Source organism: Botryllus schlosseri, chromosome 12 (assembly GCF_051294905.1).
Source record: "Botryllus schlosseri isolate E-star chromosome 12, Bs_hap1, whole genome shotgun sequence".
In the NCBI taxonomy this organism is placed as follows: domain Eukaryota; kingdom Metazoa; phylum Chordata; class Ascidiacea; order Stolidobranchia; family Styelidae; genus Botryllus; species Botryllus schlosseri.
This window is the reverse complement of record NC_137247.1, coordinates 9,616,276-9,625,648: the sequence shown is the minus strand read 5'-3', so window position 1 is coordinate 9,625,648 and position 9,373 is coordinate 9,616,276. Positions and strand designations below refer to the sequence as shown.

General features: G+C 42.2%; 1 protein-coding gene across 1 annotated transcript in view; it reads right to left on the bottom strand.

Annotated features, from left to right (window-relative positions):
- Positions 1–9,373, bottom strand: part of LOC145452182 (uncharacterized) — a 377,577-nt gene that overhangs the window by 354,423 nt on the left and 13,781 nt on the right. The window lies entirely within an intron of this gene.

Here is a 9,373-nt window from a genome sequence, read left to right as displayed (position 1 = left end):
AGAATGCTATACCCGGAACCACCTCCTACTAGTAAAACGCACTACGGATGCTACAATAATGTATTGCGACTATGAATACCCCTATCCAAAACAGGTTGACTACATGTCAATAAGCAACTAAATGCGATTTCATGCTTCGTTCACCTAAGTTTTATTCCCTCCTATTTTACTCCTCGGTCATTAACCTTTGCTAGTAAAAGCTGTGCGACATGAGATATCTGTAATTTGTCATGGAAAATAGGCTGTAACCCCGAATGGCGCTACATTCTCGTAACTAAACGACTACTCTAGCGGTGCCATCTTTTGATATAATATCACCCGAGGGCACATGGATATAATTTTGAGCTAATAGTTGTTGTGGATGGACTTTACCGTGAACAACAAACATTGTGCAATAAACCAGCAAAACATCATGGCAATTTTAGACAGCTCATTAGTCGGTGTTTTTGTATTTGTGGTCGTTTTGGTGGAATCGAAAGTCGACTCCTTGGAGTCCGTATAGCATTGTAGGATATTGCTAAAATATAATGCACAAAGCATGGTACCATTGAAAAGATGACTTGTGGGATATGATTTGAATATTTATTCTGAAGATTTCGGCCGGACTCGGATTTGTTGTGAAGCCTTATTAGGAACTGAACTTACTGCACCATAGGGGATCGGCGTATGTAACATCAAACGTGTAAACGGTGTGTACTGTGCACTGTGCAAATCAGCATATTTCCTGGTTTATAAACCGCGTGATCTCTAAACGGAAGGGCGGTTAATACTTCATGATGAATTACACTATGGTAGCAACATTTCAGAATTGTGCATTTGCGTAAGCCCAGAAAGTCAGTATATACTGCGCAAGGGTATTAGAAAATTACAATGATCACGACTGAAAGTTGCAATGACACGGGAATTACAAAAAAATGAATGCAGCATTTCAATATGGAGCCGGCCGACGAATGTCAACTTGCAAGCGAGCACCCGACGTTGGAATATTTTCCAGTAAACACAATCAAATATTTTCAACTATTCAAGGACGCAGGCAATTCTGCGATTAAAACCACAGAGCGTTATAACAGGGCAGAATACTTTTGGCATGGTACTTCTACTTAAGCACACAAAGACAAAGCACGCCGACTGACCATAACATTTAACTGACTCTGAATCATCGCTGCGTAGTGCGTATACATCATGGGAGGAAGGGAGAAAAACTGCTGGTAATGTTGATACAACATCTGAAGCCCCGAGCGCGCGGACCATAGATAGATCTAATTTCGTATTTTCAAGTTCGAATCCTCTTCCAACTCCTTCAACATCCAATGACGACTATTCAATCGGTTATATTTGAGGTGATTACAGCTAGAATAACTCGATCCCAAGTAGTCGTATTTATAGACAGAAAATGGATAGTCTAATCAACTTAACTCTTTCACTAATGGTTCATTCTTCACTATGCTCTTGTAACGCTTGGTGATAACATGCACAATATCATTTCGAGAAGGTCGCTATGCCATAGACCTTGTGTGTCATACCTTTTGCCTGAGAAATCCGTGACCGTTGTCTTCAGATATCAATTAAAATGAGATTTATGACTAATGACATGAAAGTGTGTCCTAATAAATGAGTCACAAACCATAGGCGCGATCGATGCCACCATGCCAGGTACCCTGAGAGAATCTCGTGAGTATGAGCAATTGAGCCATTTTACGTTGGATTTATAATTATGTGACAATATCTAGTACGTATAAACCAACGTTATTGTGCTACCATATTTGAGAACCTCATAACAGGACGAATCAACTCGATTAACACACTATTGTCACTCATCCACTTAACAAATAAATCAGATCATATGGTAAAAGAACTAAGAGGAAGCATAAAATAATACCAATGCACGGACGCTCCGATTAAAATTCATCTAATATTTTCGCGGCCTCCCGTGAGAATATCAAGCAGTGACAGAATGAGATTGCTTACGCCGCTCTCGGTTGTAAAGTAGACTCATCGAATACAATTAATAGGTCTCGCCTGTCTACCGCTCAACTTTTCTGAATAGAATGCTACGCCGTATACTACTATCATTCTCGGCACTACTTTTTGTAGCTGCAACCAGAAAGCTTATGTTAAATAATGGGCGTCTATAGTTATTTGTACTTGACCTCTTCTAAATAAATGCCTTTCGTAAATCACACATGAAGGTAGTTTTCACCAAACCCCGCTTACGTCCTGTAGCCTATGCGAAAGTCGTGACATCTAAAAGTGAGCATCGTCAGCCATTCTACAAAGAGGTACCTACTGTGACTGCGAATGAATGTTATACAGTGCCTCCCAACCCTTTTCAGTTCGCGATCCACGTTTCATGGCGCGACCCACAATTAGATATGATCAAACGAATGAGATCGTAATTCAACGCACAATGCGACGTGAGACTAAAAGGTTGCATTCAAAAGAAACGGTGTTTTAAACAAAGACCCTTTAACAAAATGGTGCTTTTCAAGTTGTAAAATCATGCGATAATTGTGTAAATACTCTCCAAAAACATATTGCATGAGCCTACAGACAATTACCACCCGATATAGCCGACGTATATCGATACGGCATGGTTGGGACCCTCAAAATGGTCGGTTCAACAGTTATGGTACAGATATTTCGTCAAAGGAGCTATATTTACCCTACATTTTCAATTATCAATGTCAATCCATTATGACGTCACAATTGAATATTCGTGACGTCATGGCTTTAAAAAAACATGTTTTAAATTAGGGCCGCCCTGTTTCAAACATGTTTGTTTTATATTGATTTTTCTTTTAAATGCGACCCTAGTTATACCACGCACTTATTTCGCTCTCTCGATATACGATATTGTCGTATTGCAGGGGTCCGCGGAAGCCTTGAGAAACGTTATAAAAAATATTGAGTGTATGAGTAGTAAAATTCGAATTATTGTAATGACTTGATTAAACTTTTTCTTTATATATTTCGTCATGATAGTTGTCAGTTATAATGGTGGTAAGGTGGAAAATAAACAGGGATTTCTAGACTAGTCCAGATATCCCTGAAAATAAATTAGCAGGAGTAAGATGTGTGAGGCAACACTAAATTATGCTGCTAGCGTATTCACAAAAGAACGCGAAGAAGGCAAGTTTAACACAGTAAGCCATTTGCAGAAACGCATTCAAAGGTAACGTATTTATGACGCCATCAGCAGTGTTCTGAAGCTAACCCAAAAGCTTCAATCGCTGTTCAATTATAGATAGGGATGCCATCAGGGCTGTGGAGTCGGTAAATTTTACTACCGATTCCAACTCCGACTCCGACTCCACACATTTTCAATGCACCGACTCCGACTCCGACTCCTGAGCCTTCAAACGTACCGACTCCGACTCTGGCTCCGACTCCGACTCCGGAGTCTTTAAACCTACCGACTCCGACTACGACTCCAACCCCGACTCCAACAGTATTACCAATTTACTTCGAAACTTACATGCCACATTGACGGTTATATAACCATCATATACCCATTAAACATATGCAAACATATGATTAACGATGGCATGCAAAATTGTTTCATTGAGGCACAGCTTGAATTATTCACCATGCATGAAAGATTGCCTTTCTAATTATCCTTCATTTTTTCATATTTTATCAGTTTTTATAACATGGACTCTCTAATAACTTGATGTGTATACATCATTCAAACACGGCGTATATCCCATCCTGTATAATTAAAATGTAGATGAAACAATCGAAGTGTTGCTCTTGTTTACGAGTCGGCAACAAATACAGAGATGCATCTTACTAATTTTCTCATTACACACTGTACTGATTACAAGCACACACACTCGCACTACTAATAGACATTGGACATAATCGAAATTTAGGAAGTAGTCAAATAGCATATGTCTAGTATGCATTAGGACTCGCAGTCGTTCTTAATCATTTGTACGACCCAAGTAGCTAAGCTACACCACAAATATTTTCAATTTTGTCAAATGGGAAGGAGCGTTTGGTCATATTTACATCAATTTTACAACCAGACGATATATTTGCTCTGTCACAATATCATGGTATAATTCCAAAAATTGCATCAATTTGTGACTGCATCGCGAAGATGCATATTACTTCTTTCTTCTTCGATGCAATTGAATTGTAATTTGCAAATAATGTCCAATTCTATCTATGTCAGGGGTGGCCAACCTTTTCGGCCTAAGGGCCACATGAGATTTACGAAACATTGCGCGGGCAACTTGAATGTTGATAACCTTTTATTTTAGTCGTCCGACAGGGACGAACCTCATTAGGTTATATTGAAAAGAAGACTTATATGACTATACGCTTTAATATTGATAACAATTATGTCATGAAAACTCCGTGTGCAACTTGACAGTGTGCACTGTGCAGTCATGCCCTGGTCGCGCGTGGCACAAAATGTTTTCAAAGGTAATGAATGAATTAAATCAAAAAATATATTACTTGTTATGTTCTTGATCTTGTTCGAACAATAACTCAATACGACGAGGTTGCAATACAGAATCAGTATATTATCAGCAGAATAACTTTACGGCAGCGACACGATCCAGAGTGTAGTTGAATGAAAGACCACCAGACAACAGAACACAGGATATAAATACAAGCACGACACACGAGGAAATAATGATTGGCGGTAATTACTAATACTATAGAAAGAAAAGAGTTGCACGACACTAAAACGTAAATGCACGAACATAACAGTCCTCCCCTATAAGTTGAGAGGGTTGCCCACATTTACGTATGTTTGTAGAAATCGGTTGGCTTTCTGTCCCTAAGAGGATAACGTCTACCTGACGTATGGGAAGGATTAGCTGCAGGAACTTGTGCCCTGTTCCTAACCAATGGTTGTTCAGCTTGCGACTGCGGAGGCTGAGCAACTTCCTGTGTGGCTGTATTATTATGGCCAGCTGAAATCAAGCGTGGTTGGAGTTGGTTTTTGTGCCTCCTCCAATACCCATGATCCGTTTTTATAATGTACACAACACGCCCCAGTATTTCCGTCACCACGCCAGCAACCCACTTTGGTCCGCTTCGGTAACTGCGAGCGTAAACCGAGGAACCAATCTCGAAATGAGTGACTGATTGTCTAGGCGTAACGGGTTTCGATTTATCGAAGGGCGAGCACAAACTTAGCAAGCAAATTGCGCGGCTGTCGACCATGTAAAATCTCGGCAGGCGTTTTCCAGTCTATGCCCGGGTGCGGTGCACATCGGTACGTAGCGAGAAGTGTTTGGAGCGCGAAGTTGAGATATTTTCCCCCGTCGCAATTTTTTATTAATCCAGCTTTTAAAGTCTGGACGAAACGCTCCGCTTCCCCGTTCGAGGCAGGGTGAAAAGACGGTGATACGATATGGCTGATTGTCAAATTGGAACAGAACGTATCGAATTCATTCGATGTGAATTGCGGCCCGCCATCCGTGACAATTGTTATGGGCAAGCCTTCGATAGAGAAGACTTCCCTCAAAGCGTTGACCACACACAAGGTTGTGGTAGAACCGACATTCATTACTTTAACGAAAGGATATTTCGAATGCGCATCGACGATGACAAGAAACATTTTGTTTATTGGACCTGCGAAATCCAAGTGAATTCGTTCAAATATTTCAGACGTTTTAGGCCATTCGCGATACTGACGATCAGGCGCTTTCATTACTTTGCGGCAAGCGTCGCAACTCTTCACGAGATTTTCAATGTCGCGATTAATGGAAGGCCATGCGATGTAACGTCGAGCCATCTGCTTCATTTTCGCGATACCCCAATGTCCTTCGTGCAACAATGATAAGACTCGCGAGCGAAGTGACTGCGGAATTACTACGCGCTGAAAACCATCAATATTGAGCATGACTATGTCTTCGTGCAGAGAAAGCGAATGTTTGCGAGTCGAAAACCAAGAAAAATCATCAATGTGCGTCTTTGGATTCCAATTACCATGAGTGACAGATAATTTTACTAGCTTCATGGTTTTGTCCTTCAGCGTCGCGTCGCGAATTTCCTTGCGAGTTAACGGTAAGCCATCGAATGCCATATTAATAGCGTGAACGATCTCCGCGTTTTCACGAATTTCCAGTTCGTCAAACTCTGGGTCTGGACCTTTTGGTAGGCGAGATAAACCGTCGGCGTTTCCGTGCTGATTAGTCGGTTTATAGCGAATATCGTATTGGTAAGCCATGAGCGTTAGTGCCCATCGCTGTAAGCGTTGCGCTGTAATCACGGGAATTTTCTTGTCCGGCGAGAAAATAGCTAAAAGCGGTTTGTGGTCCGTTACGAGCGTAAATTTTCTGCCATACAAGCATTGACGAAATTTAGTGACTCCGTAAATGATTGACAGAGCTTCCTTCTCGATTTGAGAGTAGGATTTTTGCGAATCGGAAAGCGTTTTCGATGCGTGCGCGATCGCTCTCTCTTCGCCATTGTGCTCGATTGAGAGGACAGCGCCGATTCCGAATTGAGAAGCATCAGTTGACAAAATGAGCTGCTTGTTTACATCATTATTAGCTAACTGCGTAGCGTCGATTACGGCGTTTTTGAGAATGCGAAAAGCTGCATCACAGTCCGTATTACAAATTAATTCCGCGTCTTTTTGAAGAAGATGGTACAAGGCAGCGGCTTTATTCGTAAAATTAGGAATAAACGCGCTATAATAATTGACTTTGCCCAGGAATGCCTGTAGCTGGCGAACATCCTGAGGTTTAGGCAACTGTTTGATTGCTTCAACGGATTTGTGAGACGGGCGTTTGCCGTCCTTGTCGATTATATGACCAAGGTACTCGATACTACTTTTGAAAAATTCACATTTAGCGAAGTTGACGGTGAAACCGTACTCGGTGAGGCGCTCAAAGAGTAGCGATAAGTTGCGAAAATGATCGCGTTCATCAATGCCAGTAACGATTATGTCATCGATAAAACTAGCAACACCGGGTAAGCCGGCGATCATGGCATCAATACAGCGTTGAAAATTTGCGGGACTAGATGCGACTCCGAAACACATGCGTCGATAACGGAATAGACCGAATTGCGTGTTGCTGACACACAAATTCTTCGCATCATCATCTAATTCTAGCTGAAAATAAGAATCGGCAAGAGCAATTTTCGTGAAAATACAACCACCCTGTAACTTGTGAAGAATTTCATCCAAGGAGGGCAGGGATGTTGATCTATCTGAATTTGTTGATTCAATGCTTTGAAGTCACCACAAATGCGTACTGATCCATTTGATTCAGTGACGGCCACAATTGGTGCTGCCCAATCACTGTAATTGATTGGTTCGAGGATACCTTGATTGACTAATCTATCCAATTCGGTTTGAACAGCGATTTGCCTTGCAAACGGCAAAGGGCGTGGCTTGTTAAATACGGGCTTGGCATTAGGTTTCAAGTGAATTGTCACCTTTGTCTTGGTGCATCGTCCTAATACATTAGAGAAAACGGAGGGAAATTTGGACTGAAAAGATACCAATTTGTCGTTCGAATCAGAAATGTCGATAGTATTACATGATTGCGATTTGACCATCTGCGAGGAAATTGCATCCAAAGCGGACGTCCCCTTAGCGGTCATGGAGAAAGCATCGCTCCAATCGAGACCAGAAATGTTTTGCCCACGGTGTTCGTCGAGAACTACCAATTTTAAGCCAACTCGAACTTCGGAACCCACCTGCACAGTTACAGTGCAAATACCTTTTACTTTCAAAGGCTTGTCGCCGTACGCTACGAAAGAGCAATGGTATGCGGAGAGTTTCGGAGAGCCCAAAGTTTTGTACCCAGTCAATCCCACCATGGCGGAGGGTGCATCAGTGTCCCACTGTGTCGGCAACGGAATGCCGTTGATGCTGGAGTTGATCCAGAGCTGGTTTCCTACGCGTCGATATAGTTGATCGATGTCGAAGGAGAGGAGTGGCACTGAGCAGAAATTGACGGATGTGACCTGTTGCGTGATACTAGGTTTAGTAGACCTGCACACAGGTTTGATATGACCTTTACGACCACATTTTTGACATACTGCATGTCGATATTGACAGTCTTTTCTCTGGTGATCGATGAAACAGCGGCTGCAGGATTTCAGTCTTTCTGGGAAGTTGCCTTGGTTGGATTTGGAAGGTTTTTTCCCCTTATGATAACTTCCCGTCATTTTGTTGACGACGGAAGTGTCTTTACCGCTACTCTCGCCTTCAGTTTCCAGCGTTCTCACGTATGTTGCGGCTACTTTAAGAACGTCGTCAAGGGATGGATTGGTTCGTGTTAGACAATGCCGTCTCACATCCGCGTGCGGCGTTTCTTTGATGAGATCGCGCATTAGCTCATCAACGTAGCTTTGATCACAGCCATCTCTTGAGCATGTGAAGTTGCAATCCTTGGAGATTCCGCGTAGAGTAGCGATCCAATCGGCGTAAGATTGCCCCGGTTGCATTTTGCAATTGTAAAATTCGTACCTGGCTGCTTGCACATGAATTGAGTACTTGAAGTGTGTAGACAACTTCTCAGTCAAAGCGTCGGAAGTTTGCGCACTGACATCAGCAGCACCAAACAAATTACGTAGGAGCGAGTAGGTTTCAGGTCCGACCCATGAGAGTAGACACGCTCTTTTCTTCTCCATATTGGAAATGCCGTAAACTGCAAGGTGGTGGTTGAATCGTTGCAGATATTGGTCTCATTTCTCCTTCGATGTTACAAACGAATCAAACTTGGGAGCGGTAGCTTCAGATGTTGAAGCACCGGGACTCGACCTCTGTGTTAACTGCGCCATCTCTGTCATGACTTTTGCCATTGCTTCGTCATGCTTTGCTTGCTGCTTCGCTCGTTGCTTCAAATCTTCTCTGTGCTGAGCATTTTACTGCTCCAGCTGTGCCTGTTGTTGCTCCAGCTGTACCTTTTGATTTGCCATGGTTTCTTCATGCTGCCTTTGTTGCTTCGCCATCATTTCTTGCTGCTTCTCTAGAAGCTTCGATATACTTGCTTCCATGATATATGTTCGTCGCAGAAATAACTATGAATCCGACTTCTGACACCAATTGTTATGTTCTTGATCTTGTTCCAACAATAACTCAATACGACGAGGTTGCAATACAGAATCAGTATATTATCAGCAGAATAACTTTACGGCAGCGACACGATCTAGAGTGTACTTAAATGAAAGGCCACCAGACAACAGAACACTGGATATAAATACAAGCACGACACACGAGGAAATAATGATTGGCGGTAATTACTAATCCTATAGAAAGAAAGAGGTGCACGACACTAAAACGTAAATGCACGAACATAACATTACTTGCATATATTGGGGGTCGCCTCTCTATAGCAATGGGCTCATTTTGCATGGACAGATATTATTTGGCGTTTTAGGCACGGCAATATCG